The following is an 18,272-nucleotide window of genomic DNA, read 5'->3' on the forward strand; positions in this document are numbered from 1 at the left end:
GGATTCCCACCCACCAAGACCAATCAAGATGACCAGCGGAGAGCAATGTTGAATTCATTCACAAATAGCAGGAACAAAACCTGACCTACTTTAAGCTGTGAAGTGGGGCTCCTGAGCTTCCATTTCTGGATGAGAAGAGCTAAGCCTGCCAACGGGCTTTGTTTGATCTAGACATCAGGCATTCATTCACTGATTGGATGGGACAGGGTGAACACACGCTGCACAATCTATGTCCCTGCTTGGTGCTGGCTTTGGCAGGACCAAGGGGAGGAGCAAACAGAACCTAAATTGAGTCCTTACCTTCCCGGTATTTCATTAATTTGACTTCAAGCTCCATTCTGCTCCCAGGGAGGTTAGTCTTGGTTTTTGACTGCATTTCTTGGTTCTCATCGATAAGTAGGTTGCAAGAAGCAGAATTACACAGACATATAAGAGCTAAATTACTATCCAGGATGAGCCAGGCAGAGTGCAGAAAGACAGGCTGATCAGAGGAACCCAACGCCAGGCCACTGTGGTTGGAAGCATTGCATAGAGATGTGAAGATGGCTTAATGAGAATGAATGGGTCCAGATAACGAACTCAGCTCATACCACCCATGAGCAGCCAAGGAGGATGAGATCATCTGTGGAACCTAGTGTGTTGTGTTGCTGGGTTTTCACGCAGGTTTCCCTGTCTCCGAACTGCACCTTCAAGACAGGATGGGGCTGTCGAGGGAGAGGAAACTGAGTCAGAAAAGAAAAAGTCATATGCCACAGCTCTGCTGTATGTTTGCTGTGGGTCTTAAGGAAGTGATTTGCCTGTACTCCAATGGGAAGAGGAGGGCTGAACTGGCAGGGCTTGCTCAAGGCACGGCGGCTGGTGTGGCTGCATAGAAGACATCAGTCCTTCCTAGCCATCCTCGGGTGTCCAGATCTAGTGTTTGTGCTATTTATGTCTCACCCCACATCTCTGTAGCGCTCCTGGGGAGCTAGAGGAACAAAAATTTCTGCTTTACTGAGAATTCTCCTATTATTTTTCTCTCTGGAGAAGCCTGTCCTCCTTTGATCTGAGATTGACAATCAGGCTATTCTGAGAAGGACTAATTACAGAACACATCCGGTGAGTGCCCCTCTTTCGCCCCCACACAGTTACTGGAGCTGCAATGTGACAAGCCAGTCTTGCCAAGTGGCCCAAACCTATGGCACCTGTGGGCAGTGGTTGCCCATAGCAACAGCAAGGGGGAGGAGCTGTGAGGAGAGAAGCCACAGTGTCTGTCTGGTTTTGCTTATGATTTCGTGTGTGTGTGTGTGTGTGTGTGTGTGTGTGTGTGTGTGTGTGTGTGTGTGTGTGTGTAGAGAAGCATGCAATTAAAAGTGAGGGAGTCAGGAGAAGGTGCTGGGGAGAGGGAATGGCATGCCTGCTTGCATTAATTTTAACATGTAACTTCTTAAAGGGAGAATGTTCAGCTGAGGAAGCTGTGTCTCTCCTCATTTACTGGCAAATGTAGTCATACCACAATATTCATGGGAGATGGCCTCCAAGAATCCCCAGGGTTATCAAAAGCCTTGTAAGTTCAAACCGTCTACAGAAAACAGGTAGCATATCTGCATGGAACTTGTGTGCGGTCCTTATAATACCCAACGCACTGTAACTGCTCCTTGAAGTTAGCGTTACACTGTGTTGTTTAGGAAATTATGACAGAAAATAAATCCTGTATAGATGCCATGTTTTCCTCAGCCTTCTTAGTCTGTGGTAGGCTGAACCCATGGACACTGAGAGCTGCTGACCGCATGTATGTAGGTAATAGAGACCCTTACCACATCTTACCTTAAGCCACACTAACCCATTCTTGGGAAAGATCTTGGGTTGTCTCCGTCATCTTAGGATGATGAATTTGGAAAAGGAAGAGTCTGGAATCGCACAAAAATGTAAGTCTACTGGCAGATATCAATACTTACAGTAAGCTGTCCCCATGTTGAAAGGCATGGAAGCCCAGAAGCCCAGTGGTTTACCACATCTGCATACCAAGGGCCAACAGTGAGAGCTGCTGTTCATCAGTACAGTCTTTTGCAGAACCCCTTTGGACACATCAGGGACATCTCTAGGTGGAGCTGCTTTAGAAATATCACCAGCCTCTTAGATTCCCAGGTCGCCACAATTTTGTCCATCAGTTGGGAATAAATTCTACCTTTTAAGTTACTTAAAAGATGTACTGTAGTTTAGAAAGTCCCCAAACTCACGCCTGTCAGCCTGTGGCATGTAAAGACTGCAAATTCCATGCCTGGAAAGGAAGACCCTTGGATGTAGGCTAGGAATGAGCACAGGACAGAGAAGGTGTACAGCCGGTCTTACCAGCCTGTCCACATCTGTGGTCTCTCTCATAGCTCCTTCCAGACTCTGACACTGCCTGGCTGCAGGAGGATGGAGCTCAGTCCTGTTGCCTTTGGAGACACTCTTCCTGGTTTCTAAAATGGAGCTAGCCATGCCTCTGCCTGCGGGCTAGGATTCCTGAGGACTGGAAGCATTTTCTGCTGGGCAAGGTTCACTGAGCAGTAACCCTTGGTCTGGACAGCCTGAGAGCACTTCTCAGCCCTGTAACCCAAACAAGCAAGGGTGTGTTGGATCTGCGGGACCTCTGAATGTGTAGGTGCATGTACATTTGCACATATGGTAGGAAGCCAATAACAACCTTAATTGTGGTTCTTCAGCACCTGTCCAGCTTGTGTTTTCCTTAAGTATTTTTATTAATTTTTTTGAGACTGTCGTATAATATATTTTGATGATGTTCACCCATCCGTCCCCCATCTCTTCTCAGGCCCACTCTCTTCACGTGCACTACCCTATCCACCCAACTTTGAGTCTTCCTCCTCCTCCTCCTCCTCCTCCTCCTCCTCCTCCTCCTCCTCCTCCTCCTCCTCCTTTTAAACCCATTGAGTCCAGATTGTTTCTTCCAGTTACTCTTGGGAGAAGAGCTTGTTCTGTGATGTGGCCAACTAACCGGGGGGGGGGGGGGGGGGGGGGGGGGGCAGGCATATATTGCTAAACAATACTCTCTCTCTTTCTCCCAGAACCTAGTGGTGTGACTTGTGTGCCCACCTCCCCTCTTCCATGCTGGCATTTTTGTCTGGCTTGACTTTGTGTAGCTCTTATTTATGCTGTCAAAATCCCTGAGTTCATTTGTATAACTGCTCCGCCCAGAAAACCGTGTTTCCTGGAAGCGATCCACCACCACTCTGACAATATTTCCATCCCCTCACCGTGAAGAATCTCAAGCATTTAGGATTGAACACTCTACAGTTTCTTGTTTTCCGCACTTGAACAGCTTCGGTCTCTCTGTCAACTGCCATCTACTACAAGGAGCAGCTTCTCTCAAGAGGGTTGACGAATCCAGGGGTCACTATAATACTATGTCTACTTAGCATAATAATAGTATTAGATTCTACCCTGGGGCCTATGACCTATCTAGCCACAGGTTCTTGATCTCACTAACCACAAACTGATCATGAGAAAGCATCTTTCTGTAGCTCTTGGAACTTGATCATCACAAAGAACTCACTATCAGTTCCTAAGCTCAGGCATAGAGTAGCTCTATAGCTCTCCACCTGCCTGCTGTCTCTGATGTCCCCTGTTGGCCCTCAGTTCTGAGGACTGATCTCATTCCTGGTCCTCAAAACAGGCTCATGGTTGAGATATGTGAGCATTCTGCAAGCTTTGATGAAGATTTATGTAATACAACATGATAGGAGCTGAGGTGCGTTTCTGGAAGGGCTTTGCAAGAAAGAGTTAAGAGTGATGACTTTTACCAGAACAGTTTGAGAAAGGCTGAAGCAGAATTTGCTAAAAAGAAAAAGATAGAAGAAAAAAGTTATGTTGTCACATATACATATATACATATTATGTATGTTATATATACATACATAATAAATACACACACATATATATGAAACTTTACAGTAAAGAGGCACTTATGATGAAGAACATCAGAAAGGGTTTCATTTTCAGAAAAGGATCACACTGTCTTTGCCTTAGCAAGTATCTGTCCAATCATATCTATTAAATTATTATCATCATTTTGTCTTTAACTGAAACATGCTTTGCTGAAAATGCTCTAGGAGACAAGCACTTACATGCATACCTTCATGGAAATTGGAAAACAGAGCAGGATTTGGCATGTCAGATTGTGCTGTGCATGAAACCAAAGCAAAGTTGTTCACTTCTTCCACTCCATTTGTTCACCAGCTAAGTAGCAATTGTACCAAGGTCTGTCATTCATAGCATTGTCAAGGTTCCGGTTGTTGGCACAGTCAAAGTTCAGTGTGTGGCATGTGATGGAGAACAGCTCTGTTCCCTGAAATACTGAACAGCCATATTGAACCATCGACACAATGTTCTAGCACCATTGCAGAGAGACGTAAGTTATAGGTGAAAGCCCTTGGTCCCAGCACTGGTGGAGCACCACTGCATGGAGTACAGTAGTTGGTTATGTTGTCTCTCCAAGCAGCAGAGTTCTCCCAAAGAGCCTACTCCTCCATTCAGTTCATAGTTATGCCTTGGCATATAATTCCCTCATCTATGACAGCATGCAAGCTCTCATAAAGACATTCAATACTGTGATCAAATGAAACAGGACCATTTCTATCCCAAGTTGAATCTGAACTGTTTAGCAAGGTTAAAAAGAACACAGGCCCCAGGAATAAAGCAATAGTCAGCAGCAATTGTAGCTTCTAATTGCCTGGGAAGGTGAGAAGTGTTCTTTCAAAGGAAACGTTAGACAATGCCCATCATTCATGGGAGCACATCCTCGTGTGCAAAAAGACAAAGAAGTGAGTGCTCTTTATTTATTATTTATGTCTTGCAAACACTGGGACACATGGTCAAATTTTCAATTTCATATTTCTATGATTCTTCCTACTGAATGATATTCTTAAAGCTGTGGCAGTCATGTCTGGGTGAAGGGAAAACAGAGTGTTACAAGTGCTTCAGGGAAAGTGACAGTCCATTCCCCTGATGGGTTTAGGATGCAGGCAGACAGATGTTAGGCTGTGCTGATCGTAGATTTGTGCATAATACAGACGGGCATGTTAGATTTTGATCGGACCATGGATCAACATTTCACAGACACATTTTCTATGTCTCTCTCTCTCTCTCCTTCCCTCATTTTTATACATTTCTCAGCATCTCACTTAGGTTAAACTCATAATGGCCTTCAGAAAAGAGAAATTTTCTTATGTTAAAGCTTATACATAAGTCAGACATGACTTTAATACTATCATTTGGGAGGCAGAGGCAGCCAGACCTCTGGGAGTTCTAGGCCAGCCAAGGAAGCATAGTACCTTGTCTCAAACACACACACACACACACACACACACACACACACACACACACACACACACACACACACACAGGGGGGGGGAGAGGGAGAGAGACAGAGGCGGAGAGAAAGAGAGAGAGGATGATGTGACATTGTTCTTGTAATTGTTTTCTGGTCTATTAGCTACTCTTTCTGAGTACCTTCAGAAAGAGCTAAAGACTGATTTCAGTTCACAGATTCAGAGGGTTCAGTTCACGATGGCAGGGAAGCCATGGTGGAGCACCCCCCCTTCACATCATAAGGATCTAAGAAGCAGAGGAGAGTCCTATCTACACTCCCCATCCACACAATACATTTTGCTAAAAGCAGCCAACTGTAGGTATACCGAAGCCTGTATGCTATACCGTCTTGAAATTCCCCCCTGCCAAGTTCATTAGTCTGTTATCTAGAGCTGTAGTCTTCTATGAAGTCTGGGGACAGAGATGAAATGCAGACAAATTCCTTGCCAGAATAAGCCATGCATTTCCTCTGTCTCAAACCTTGCAGCTGCTAGCACTCTCTTCTGTACGGGCTGGTCCACCAAGATGTACACCGACTATCTGGCCAGTGTCTTTCCTGCCATGATGGACTGGGTCCTCTGGAACCATAAGTAGAGCAAATGCTCCTTCCTCAAATTTGTCTACTGGGTATTTTTGTCACAGAGGTAAAAATTAGTATATTCGTCCTCTAAGAAGTCTCAGTTTAGAAGTTGAATCCACAGGGGGGAAAAAGTCTTCTGGTGCTTGTCCGAAACATCTGAAGGACTTCCAATTCAATACCCATCCCACCCCAGGTCCGCATTGCACAGGGTTGCTATTCAATGCCTTCTCACAAGTAAAGCGTTCATAAATACTGTAACAGGGAACATTTGTGAGTTAATCAAGTGTCAGACATAGAACTGTTTTCCTCAGTTGCCCTTCAAAAGCTAAAGGAGCGATATCTGAGGCTGCCATAATACAAGCGAGGAGAGACTAGACTTCAGAGGGATCCAGTCAGCTAGGGAGGGGAATTCACAGCCATGCGGGGCTCGTCTTCTGCACCTGCGCTGCCGTCTCTTATGTTTTTGCTCTTTCCCGTTTGTCTTCTGGGATGCTGCCTTCCATCTCTAGGTCTCAGGACAGAAACCATCTCGTCAGAGGGACTTCCTGAGTTTCCCTAGCTAACACAACTCTGACTTTCTACTTTCCTCATTTTGAGATTCATCTCTTCCTACTAGAATAAAATGTCCATGCAGACAAGGGTTCTTCATTAATCATCTCTTTTGCCCTGCTATCTCGACAGAGCTGCACGTAGAACAGGGGTGTGGAAGCGTTTACAGCCCCATTGCCTCTCGAATCTCTTCTAGGCAGCTTCTTTGGGGGATTGAGTTGTCTTGTGCCCTCTGGGCTCCATGGCCTTCTCTGGCGTAAGGGGAATAGAACAGGATATAGAGTTCGTGCTTCTACTACATCCAGACGGGGGGAAATTGCCCAGACTTTCAGATCTTCTAAGGAAGAAAATGACTTCTTTGCTCAGGAACTCATCCCATTGTGTAGCCACGCTGCCAGGAAATTCTTCGCCAGATCTGACCCAAATTTGTCCAGCTGTGACTGAAACCAACTTTGTCCTGGGTGGTCCTCGGAGGGGACGGCTGTAGAAAGAACCCTTTGTGTCAAATGACACAACATCCCACCCAGACCACGAGAGAGAAGGAGGTTTACGGCAAGCTGCTGGCCTCATGGATTTCACAGCTGGAGGAGTGGCCAGACTTCTGTGGAGACAAAGCCCCAGGAGAGTCAGTTGATCTGGCTCCACTTCCAGTTTTCTTCTGCTAGGTGAGCTAAACAAAGCCATCCGACCTCCAGAAATATCACCTGCCCATCAATGACATGAATGATATTTTTATACCTGGGAGCTCTTGCTTGTTTGGGTCTAAATTAGAAAGCTCTAACTCACAACTCCAGTGAAAAAAGAAATAAATATTTCTTCTGGAGTCACCCTCTAGAAGAGTTCTGTAAGGCACATTTATCCAAGCTACCTCACTACTGTTCTTATTTCCATGTATGCCTAGCTCAGCCTCACAGCCCCTTCTGATCAGCTCAACAGAATAAGAGAAAAATGCTTGTCCAATAGAGGTTCCCTAGTCAGATCGTGTCTTTCAACCAACTGATAAGCCCGGAAGAAATCCTCAGGCCTCGGGGCTACCGGCTGACTCACCTTAGGCTGGGAGTCTCTTAACAGCCCTGCAACATTCACCTAAATGTGGTTCTAGTCATCTCCTCATCCCTGTCACTCCATCAAAAGTGTCAGGGCAGGACACAAGTGACATGGGAGAGAAGCAGAGACAGCCCAGGCTTCAGAGGAGCTGCCCCACTCTGCTGTGGGGACAGGCAGTGGTTAGCGTGGAGCTAAAGCTCACCCAACTGGGACACATGCTTCGGTGTTTCGTTCTCAAAGAAGCTTGCTTCTCAGAGTTTTCCTCCAGACATCCAGGCACAGAGAAAGGGCTTAGTACCGGAAGCCACCCCTGACGGCTGTGTAAATGGCAAATACAGAGTTTCTTGCTTGTTCATTTTATAACAGCACAAGGTTTGCTCCCAAGGCTCTGGTACCCTGCAAGTATCAAACCAATAGATGAATATAATGTTGAGAATCTCAAAGCCTAAGAGCAATTTCCTGTGAGCATGACTCTGCTTTCATGTGAAATCATGGAATTGTGGACCCATGGCTATATTTGGATTGTCTAGAAGAACAGAACAGATAGAATGCATACACAAAGAGAGATATACACATACACACAGGCATATAGACACACACACACACACACACACACACACACACACACACACACACACACACACACAGATTTCTGAATGGCTTTCTAAGCAACAGGCCCAACAATGGCTGTCTGAACGCTAAAGAGGCTGAAACCAGCAGCTGCTCAGGCCTTAAAGCTGTTGCCTCAACAGTCTCAGTCTGGTTGTTATCAGCCTTCAGGACACATTGGAAACCAAAGAAGCTGGATGCTGATGGCAGCAGTGGAGGCTGGCACACCAAGGAGCGAAAAGTGAGGCAAGGAAGCAAGCTTGAGTTTTCCTCAGACCACCTCATCTCTGGGCTGCCTGCCAGAAGAGGCTGCCCTTTCTGGGAGAGGGTCTTCTTCCCTCGGTTGACCTTGAGATGCCTTTGCAGCACCACCCAAAGGCAGGTAGGTGTCTTAGCTCTGGAATCCTTTTCTTTGTCTTCTCTAACTTCAGGAAATCACGGCTAGGGTCCCAGCTTGCTTTCTGTCGCTGTGATAAACACCCTGACCCAATGCAACGTGGGGAGGAAAGGGTTTATATCAGCTTGCAAGGTACAGCACATCATCGAGGAAAGCCAAGGTAGGAACTCAAGGCAGGAACCTGGAAGCAGAAACCAAAGCAGAACCCACAATGTTCCTTACTGGCTCGCTCCCTCTGGCATGTTGAGCTACCTTTCTTACATATTCTAGGACCACATATCCAGGAATCACATTGACTACAGTGAGCTGGACCCTCCAAGGTCAGTTCGCAAACAAGAAAATGCCCTCCAGGGACATGCTCACAGACTAGGCTGATGGAGGCCATTCCTCAATTGAGGTTCCTTCATCCCAGGTATGTCTCGGTTTCTATGAAGTTGGTAAGAATTAACTATGGCAACTAGGTTTGGGGATTTCGAGGCCTGCAACTGTCCCATGCCACATGCTTACGCCAGTTCTACTGCGGTGTGCCCAGTAGACATCACACCTTGCTTATGGTGATTTGCTCTACTCTTGCCTCTTGGGTTCTTACAGAAAGGAAGGAAGGGTGCTGAGCCAGCTAGGCACCACACCCTCAGACCCACCTTCAGTTGTTAGGTCTCTGCTGCTGCATAGTCCATGCTCACCACCCATCGGCTGATTCCTAGCCTCATGCTCCTAGCAAGGTTTGGTATAAACGACTTGAGTGCCAAACTGGGGTTGTATCATTTCTGCTGGCTTTGGGTTAGACAGCATTGGCTCATCCCTGGGCAGGTCAGTTAATCAAACTAGATCTGTGTTTGTCAGTGACAAAATGAAGATATTAATGTATGCCCTGCCTAACTTGTTTGACTGACATGTGAGATGAAATCTGAAAATGTGTTTTGTAAACTATGAAATTTCACCCAAATGAAATAGATACGGCACCAATTTAAAAACAAAACAAAACACCAAACTACAACTATTTGTTTTTAACATAATGCAGTTTGAAGTGCCATCAATGGGCTTTTTGTCTTTCAACAAAATTTCCGTTGGAATTAACATACTAAGAAAATTTGGTAGTGACCCTGAAAGGCGGAGAAATGTCATGTGAAAGTTATAATCATTTGTTCTTCACTTAATGGTAAATATACATTGAATTCCTAGTATGTGACCCAATGTACAAGCGATGAAGAAGAAAGGTGTGAGCTCTAGTCTCAATGAACTCACAGTCTAGTAGGGGACAAGACAGCAACCACACCATCACACTTCGTGCTCTAAGTAGAACGCTGATGTTGAGTGAGTCAGTCCGTCAAATCGAGCCCTGCTTCAAGGAGAAGCAGTAATCCAAAAAATGCAGAATTTCAATTGAAGGAGGGCAAGAAAGAGCAGCCTGAAATGGAGGGAGGGGTCTGTACAAAGAATGTGAAGCAAGAGAAGCATCTGTGAGCTGGGCGGTGGTGGTGGTAGCTCACGCCTTTAATCCCAGCACTCGAGCGGCAGAGCCAGGTAGGTCTCTGTGGGTTCGAGGCCAGCCTGGTCTACAGAGTGAGATCCAGGACAGCACTCAGGGCTTGTTTACTCTGAGATGTGACATGTTCTGACTTGTGTTTCAGGAAGACCATCCTGAAGGTGTCCTTAGTCACTGAAGTCCTGGGATAAGCTAGAGTCTGGGCTTTGCCTAGCGACCTGTCCCATTTGAATCACTTAGGGAATCTAGACTAAATGCAGACTCCTGAGTGCAACTGCTTTAACCCTAAACCATACGGTTTTCCTTCTGCACATGTCTTCTCAAAGAGATTCTTGAAGTTGAACAAAGTGTTCCAGGGTTGATGGTGACACCCAACAGGTTATGTCCACAACCTAAACCCCCCAACTTAAGGATGTTACTTTTGGCCAAGAGAGGTCTTTCTCCTTGCATAATTTTTGGTTTGGGATGCTGAGTTTTTGTCATGTGGGCCTCAGCACAGTTGCATGCATCTTTGGAAGATGACCAGAGACGAGGAAACAGAAGAAGACGCAGTGTGACAAGACCATGAAAGAAAGATAGGATGAAGTATCCCCGCCATGTCTAAATTCCCGACATTTGGCTTCCAGTGTTGTAAGGAACAGGCATCTCCTGTTTTAGAACGCCTTGTGTGTTATCATTTAAGACAATCCTGAGAGACTAACCAATAGCAAATAAGCTTGTTCTTGCTATTGCTGGAGGCAACAGTGTGGGTGACCTTAACTGCAAATAGACACAGTCCTCTCTGTCTGGAGTCTTCATGCACCAGCTCTTTGGTCCAGTTGACTGCTTTGCCTGAGAAGTGCAGGTCTCCAGGGTGCAAGGGTGTGAGACAGCAGCCTCCTTCCTACAACAATTTTGGTGTTCTTGCAGGTTGGACATGTCAGAGGGCTTATCATTGAGATACTATGGGCCTTCTGACTAGGCACCAGGGACTCTGTATCCGTTGCACCAAGCTGGGAGGAGTTTCCTTAATGAGGTAAGTGTGCATACATCTAGACATATGTGTATTTTGCATGTGTGTTTGTGTGGGTGTTATGTGTATCTGTGTTCACCTCTTTCTTCATTGAGTGTGTGTTAGGGGCAGCCATGTCTGTCTATGTCCAGCTCCTTCCAGGACCCATTTATTTGAGAAGGAACTTTTCATGACACTAAAGAAATTTCCAGAACATGATTAATGTAGCCCAAGTCCTGATGAAAATAGTGAAGACACACACACACACACAAAAAAAAAAAAAAACAAAAAACAAAAAACAAAGCAAGTGTGGTGTCTGCACAGAAAAATGTTCACATCTGGTGGACAGTGACGCCACTCGTGAACGTGGAGGGAAGTGACTCTCAATCCACACAACTGTAGTTCAAACACAGTCTCTGACTTCCATTAGTTGAGTCTCTACTAGCCAGTTTCCTAAACACTCTAAGTGTAAAATGAAGACATTAATATCTACTCTTTGGATTCTTGAATCCCAATTTCTTAAGTCAGTGAACACAAAACCTTGGAGCAATCCAGACCATCCTATCTCTCCTTAATATGGAGCTATGGCTGTGTTCTGGTGGAAGTAAATAAACAGCCAACAGGCAGAAAAATTGGAGTCCAACCTGCTTCAAAGTCAGGAGAACCTTTGAGGAGCCATCAAGATGGAACCAGGGAGCGCCAAACTGGTCGGGGTACAAAGTTCAAGCAAGCCATTGAATCTGCAGGAGTTCCAGCCTCTGTGTTAGCACTGACCTCACAGGCAATGAAAACATATACGGCTTTCTAACTGATGCTAATTGAGAATTAACATTTTCTCCTGTGGTTACTTGGGACGCCTCAAACTGTACAATGCCCATCTTCCTAGAATTATAATGAGCAGCAGACCATCATTTAGAGAAGGAAGATATTGCCCCTCATCTGGAGGAGTCATTTCATCTAAGCAACTTTTCTAAAGCCTGTTTTTTTTAAAAACTTGCTTGAATCTAAAGCATTTTTAATGAGTAAATCAAACATATTTAAGAGTATTTTTAAAAACTAAAGCTTTTATATACAGTTCCTAAATGCATCTAATATTGTTCACTTAGGAACATAGGACCACACTCCTGAATGGCATCAGTCCATCATCATAGACATTCAGTAGGGCTTTGGGGGTCAATGTTAGCAGTTCATTCATCATGAAATGTCACCATCTGAAGCAGTGGTTCTCAACCTTCCTAATGCTGCCATACGGTAATACAGTTCATGCTGTGGCGACCCCCAACCATAAAAGTTATTTTTGTTGCTACTTCATCATAGTAATTTTGCTACTGCTATGAATTGTAATGCAAATATCTGGTATGTAGGATAGCTGATAGGCAACCACCAAGGGGGTCGTGACCCACACAGGTTGAGAAACACTGATCTACCATCTTCAGGTGCACGAACTTGCATGTTGAAGGGCCACATTATGCCTCTTTCAGGTGTCTCCTGGTTTCCATGGAGCCCACATAACCCTTGTCCCTTCTCAGTGTAGGCTCCCCCTGGCCCATCAATGCTCCTCCTTGTAGCAGTTCAATGCTCAGGCCCACAGAGAATCATTCAAAATTGTGTGCACCAATTCAGAGCTAAGCAAAATGGTTCCTGCCTCATTTAAGAGGCGGTGATCCCTAACTGAGTTCAAGAGGACCACAGGTATACCAGCTTCAAGGTCATGGCAGCTCTGCTTTCTGATCCTGCCAATGGCGCCCTTACACCTATGGTGGCCCCACAGAACATTCAGAAGGTGAACTAATACTGAAAAAAAAAATCTCATTTAGTGTGAAAATTACTCCAAACCTGGAACCCACAGACATATGAATGTTTCTCCCCAGGAACTCAGTTCAGTGAGCTGAAGATTCTGCAGTGCACCTTTTCATTAGAACGGGCTTCAACACTTCAATAAATCTCAACAGAGTGCTCTTCTGAAAAGCCTAGTGTTCATGCAGGAGATATATAATCGTGGCGCTCCACGTTTTAAAGATGAGGCAAGCAAAGGCAAATATTCCATAATTCATTGTGTGCTCTCTTCCAGAAAACTTTTCTATTAAGAATTTGATTAATAGTCTAACCACACTCACTGCACACAAAATGGCTTGGGAGACATGGGAAAATAGACACGCTTCTCAAGAGAAAGCATGGATCTTTTCCTTGTCTGAGATTGGTTAGTCTAGAAACAAGAATGACAAGGCCGGCCACGCTCTCTCCTTCCTTGCTTTTAATGGGGAATACTTCTCAAGGAGCCTGAATGAGATGATCATTATGTCTGTTCAGCTAGTTACTTCCTTAAGTGGGAGAGACAGCATGGTGTATGCAGAGAGCATTTGGGACATCCTGCAATTAACACCAGCTCAGCTTGGTGCAGACTGCATGCCCCACCAGGCCGGAGCTCTAGCCTCCAGTTTTACAGCTGGGAGGATGAATTCAGGCAAAGTGTGCATGTTGTCAGCTCACAGCAGGGACACAATAAACGGCAGCTCTTTTAGGCTCTGCATAAGCCAAGTTTCCCAGGTTGAAGCTCAGTTTTAGAGAAGACAATTAGATCTTCCCCTCAATTCCTGCGTGGGAGAACGCCGGCATTTGTTGAGCCCTGTTAGTGTGGCAGCCATTAACTCAGCTCCCCAACACTCCTACTCGTGAAACCTGTAGTGGGTTGAATGGAGGCCACTGGGAAACAATGTCCACATCCAATTCTACCTCCTTACTTGAAAACATGTGTCTGGAAGTATAATTAAATTAGGGGTCTTGAAGCAAAGCAACGATCCTGGGTTATCTAGATGAATCCTACATACAACAAAGTTATTCCTATTTGACCAATGGCTTGGGGAAAAGAACAGACAGTTCTCAAAAGATGAAGCACAAATAATAAGCAATATGGAAAAATACTCAGTTTCACTAGCTATCAGAGAATTCTAAATCAAATCTACATAGAGATTCCATCTTACCCCAGTCAGAATGACAGTCATTAAAAAGGTAACAGCAGGTACTGAAGGATGTGGACAAAAGGGAGCCTTTCCAGCCTGCTGCTGGGACTGTTAACTGGTCCAGCCACCATGAAAGTCAATCTGGAGGTTCCTCAACAAACTAAATATCAATCGACCATATGACCCAGCTCTGCCACTCCTGGGTAGTTTATCCAAAGGACTAGAAACCAACCTATCCCAGAGATACTTCATGTCACTGTTATTGCAATGGCATTCACAGTAGCTGAGTCATAGAACCAACCTAAGTGACCAGCAACAGAGGGACAGACAAGGAAAAAGTGGCATGTATACACAGGGAAACTTTCCCTGGCATAAGGAAGAATGAAGTTAGGTTGTTTCAGGAAAACGGATGCAGCTACAGATAATCGTAAGTGAATTAGGCTAGTCTCAGAAAGACAAACATTGTATGCTTTCTGTTGTAGCTCCTAGATTTTATATTGATGCATAAAATCATGTATATACAGGTGACATAAATGTACAGAAGTCCACCCATCCAGCAGGACTGTGGCAGGGAAGAGAAATGAGAGGGAGGGACAAGGGGAAAATGCTCATCACACTAGAGACACATGGTTGAAAGCTTTTTTAAAATATACATTTTGTAGATACCCTTATAACACAGAAAGACAAAGAAAAATATCATATAAAGCTGGAGGCCGAGTTTAGAGTAATAGGGCTTTGGGCTCAGGAATATGGGGAGCAAGAATTGGATTCTCTCCTAAAGCTCCCAAGGAACGTTCCCTCTGGATTTCAGATTTCTGGCCTCCAGAACTAAGAGAGAATATGTTCTGTTGCTTTTGCATTGCTAATGTGAAGCCATTGTGAATACGTTATTTTTATTCTCCAGGGATAAGAAACCTTGGAGGGGTTGAGCAACAAGCTTAACTTCGGTTGATTAGTAAATATTCTGTTCAAGATGCAGACCCAGGTGTCCACACGAAAACACAGAGATCTGTTTTTGTTTGCTCATTTGATTCCAATCAAATGGTTGTGCCAAAACCATCCACGGAAACCAATGTCATTAAAATGAACAGCGAAACTCAGAAATGATGAAAGGGTCACATGGGCGTCATAGCCATGACAACTACCACCCAACACAACACCATCTCCTGGATGAATCCAGTGACCGGCAGCCGGCCGACATCCTAGTGTGCTGATCCATACTGTCAGCATTAATAAAGGCAAGCACAGGCTTGAGAGAAAGAGCAAAGCCCTTGGCAGGTCGGCCATTGGTGCCATCAGTAAATGTCACTAAAAACTGGGCAGTCAGAAAGTGAAAGTGTTGAACCAAGCGAGGCAAGCTTTGCCAATTTCCTAAAAAACAGACATGCGTCAAGTCTAGGCCCTACCAAAGCATCCTACGTGACCCATAGAAAGTCATTCATTTGCTCTGACTCCATTTTCTCCAGCAGCAGACGATGGATTCCTCGGAATATGTTACTCATAGGAATACATTCGGCAACATTCTCCAGCATTGCCTTCCGGGACATTTCTAGGCTATATTCAGAGTAGGTAATATGTACCAAATTGTAGCTTGTTAAGATGTCAATTTTGTCAAAAGTCATTGATTATACATACATGTGTGTGTATATGTATGTATGTATATATGTATGAACATATGTATAAAGACCAATAGGTGCATTAAAAATGCCACCCAACAGGAATTAAGCATGGTAGAATGTCTGTGGCCATTTTGAACCTCAGCAGTCAGGAAGCCTAAGCTTTCTTCAGTTGAAGGCAGGGCTGTCCTACACAAGTAGCCCCTTGCGTTTGACATCTACAGGCCATTCACAAAGTGCTGCTGTCCACACAGCCACTGATTTCCAGGCTGGAAGGCAGGCACACACCACCTCCACTCCTTAAAGGAGGGCATGTTAGAGCCTTGAGCCTTATAGTAAGAGATGCTAGGTTTAACGGTGAACCCATCCAGCACTTCTTGAGACAAAAGTCGCTGTGGTTCAATGTCTGTTGGTGACATGCTGCCATAAACTGGCATACCTAGCGTGAACTATTTTCCATGAACTAGGGAAGTGATTCCTTAGCTTGCAGACAGTACCTCTCCTAGAATAAATAAATACCCAAACTACCATTTGTCCCGAAAGGTAAATTTTTCCCAGCACCTGAACACAGTGACAATCTGTAGCAGCACAGAAAATAAGTGAATGACTGAAAGATTCAGTTCATTTGTCAATGTGGGAGCCAGAGTACAGCTTTCCCAGAACCTGGCAACAGGAAGTTCAATTCTAGGTGCCTTGGAGTGAGGGTAAAGTCTGCCCGGGTTACCGTTTTATAGCCTCCCTTTGCTACAGTAAATGATGAGAAAAGCATCTCATAGCAGAACCTGGACCATCTAAAATCATGGACTTGCATCACCTAAGACAGAGATATATCGCAGTCTTGCAATGAACATTTTATTTTAGGGTAAACCTTTGGGACATTGCAAAAGAATGTGATGGGATACGCTGGACAGTTTCCTAAAAATATATTTGTCCTCTGAGGTGGATGCTGGGCCCACTCTGTGATGTGTCTCTGCTTCCCTGCTTCCCTGCATTCCAGGCGGCTGGGCCAGCTCCTTATGTGTTTGTTCGTTTTGGCATGGTTGGGTCTGGTTATGTAATTGTTCCCTTCACCGTGAGACCTCAGAGGTCACCCACTATAGCATCAGGTCAAGACGAGGGCCTCCTGTGCTGATCAGAGGCGTGCAGAAAGCAGGTGCGGGGGTGGGGGCCGGGGGTGGGGGTGGGGGCATCCTCTGTGACTGAGGCATGCCTACTTCCAGACACAGTGCCACAGGCTGGCTCTTAGGACTCTAAGAACATAGGGAATTATGCAGTAGCTAGGAAGGGGGTGGTAGCTGTTTTGTGGCACCCAACATTCATTTCAGGGGTCCTTCTGTGTCTGGGTGCTGGGGCCAGAGGGCCAGTGAGTTCATGGAATTTTCTCCCTGACTGTGATTTAGCCCATATTCATATTTCATATTCAGATGATCAGCATTGGTCAGAAATGCTTGTGTCCGAATGGCAGGAGTAAAACTCTTTCTCCTACTTAGAGAAGGGAAAGGAAACATTCGCATGCGCATTTCAGAGCATAGACCTTTCCTGTTTGCCCAGATTGTTCAAAGCAGGTTGAGATTGGCTTCAGACCTACAAATAAGAGGGAAAGGCGATCAAGTATTTCTTGAGACAGACCCAAAACTGCCTTCTCCCACCGACTAGCATGGCAAACTGCAGACATTTAATAATTATGCTCTCTTCCGCATTGTCTACCAAAGGCTAACTTCAAAAGCATTCAGAAAAAGTCCCGAGACCTCACGACAATCAAGTCCACTGAGCTTCTTCTCTCTATACTCAGTTCCGTATCAGCCTCTGCCTCCCTGGCTCTGGTCCTCACCACATTCCCTTAGCTGGGTTTTCCGATTTAACAGAAGTCTCCAGTTTTGAGCCTGTCCCTCAGTCTCTAGCCACACAGACCCCATTAGCTCTGTTTTCCCTGTTTTTTCAGAGCCCAGGATCCCTGGAGGGTGTTCTTCCTGGACTTGGCCACTTAAAGAGATTAGGGGCGGGGTGTGTGGGGTGTGTGTGTGTGTGTGTGTGTGTGTGTGTGTGTGTGTGTGTGTGTGTGTGTATGAATGTGAAGTCACTAGTGACCATTTTTCTCATTCAGAGAGGTGTACAAGAGAATTAGAAGAGTAACCAGTGTGCAGCGTGGCCTCTCAGCATCTTCCACTGTGACCTTGGCCATGACCCTTCTGCTGCCCTGCTGTAAACTTTTCCACCTCCCAAAGGAAGCAGTTGACATTTGAGTTCTGGCTTCAGTGTTGAAGAGTTTATGAATGGGGACCCCGCAATAAGACAGACTATTGTGAACTGATGACATTCCCCACAGACACAACGAGGAAAAGAAATGTGGTCCCTGGAGAATTATCGAGCTATGCAAATGCTCTGTAAATATGAGACATGGCATCGATTTTTCGGAATGTCAGAAGCTGTAAAGTAAATCTCAAAAAAAAAAAAAGAAAAATAAAGTATCCTAGATGACCAAATGCCCTTTCTCTTATGATTTCTATTTCTCTCTCTCTCTCTTCACCTCTTCTCTCCTTCCCCCTTTCCCTCTCCTTTCTTCTCCTCTCTTTTTTCTTTCTTACTCCATTGTTTTTATTTTCCTACCTCTAAATGAAGCATCTGAGACTGAACTCAGGCGCACTCTGGAAGCTTCTGATGAAACGGCATTGGTATTCTGCAACCACA

At 45.1% G+C, this 18,272-nt stretch overlaps 1 long non-coding RNA gene across 3 annotated transcripts; it reads left to right on the forward strand.

The window, feature by feature from the left end:
* Positions 1 to 288: 288 nt before the first annotated feature.
* LOC128115321 (uncharacterized) lies at positions 289 to 18,027 on the forward strand. Of its 3 annotated transcripts, XR_008220127.1 has the most exons (6): positions 289 to 1,098; positions 2,364 to 2,622; positions 8,299 to 8,516; positions 8,802 to 8,943; positions 10,927 to 11,032; positions 17,689 to 18,027. It is a non-coding gene; the product is annotated as an uncharacterized LOC128115321 (long non-coding RNA). The 3 variants fall into 3 exon arrangements; XR_008220125.1 differs by lacking the exon at positions 8,802 to 8,943; XR_008220126.1 differs by lacking the exons at positions 2,364 to 2,622; positions 8,802 to 8,943.
* The last annotated feature ends 245 nt before the right edge of the window (positions 18,028 to 18,272 follow it).

This window comes from Peromyscus californicus, unplaced genomic scaffold, assembly GCF_007827085.1.
Source record: "Peromyscus californicus insignis strain IS unplaced genomic scaffold, ASM782708v3 Scaffold_1__1_contigs__length_55948999, whole genome shotgun sequence".
NCBI classification, from domain to species: Eukaryota; Metazoa; Chordata; class Mammalia; order Rodentia; family Cricetidae; genus Peromyscus; species Peromyscus californicus.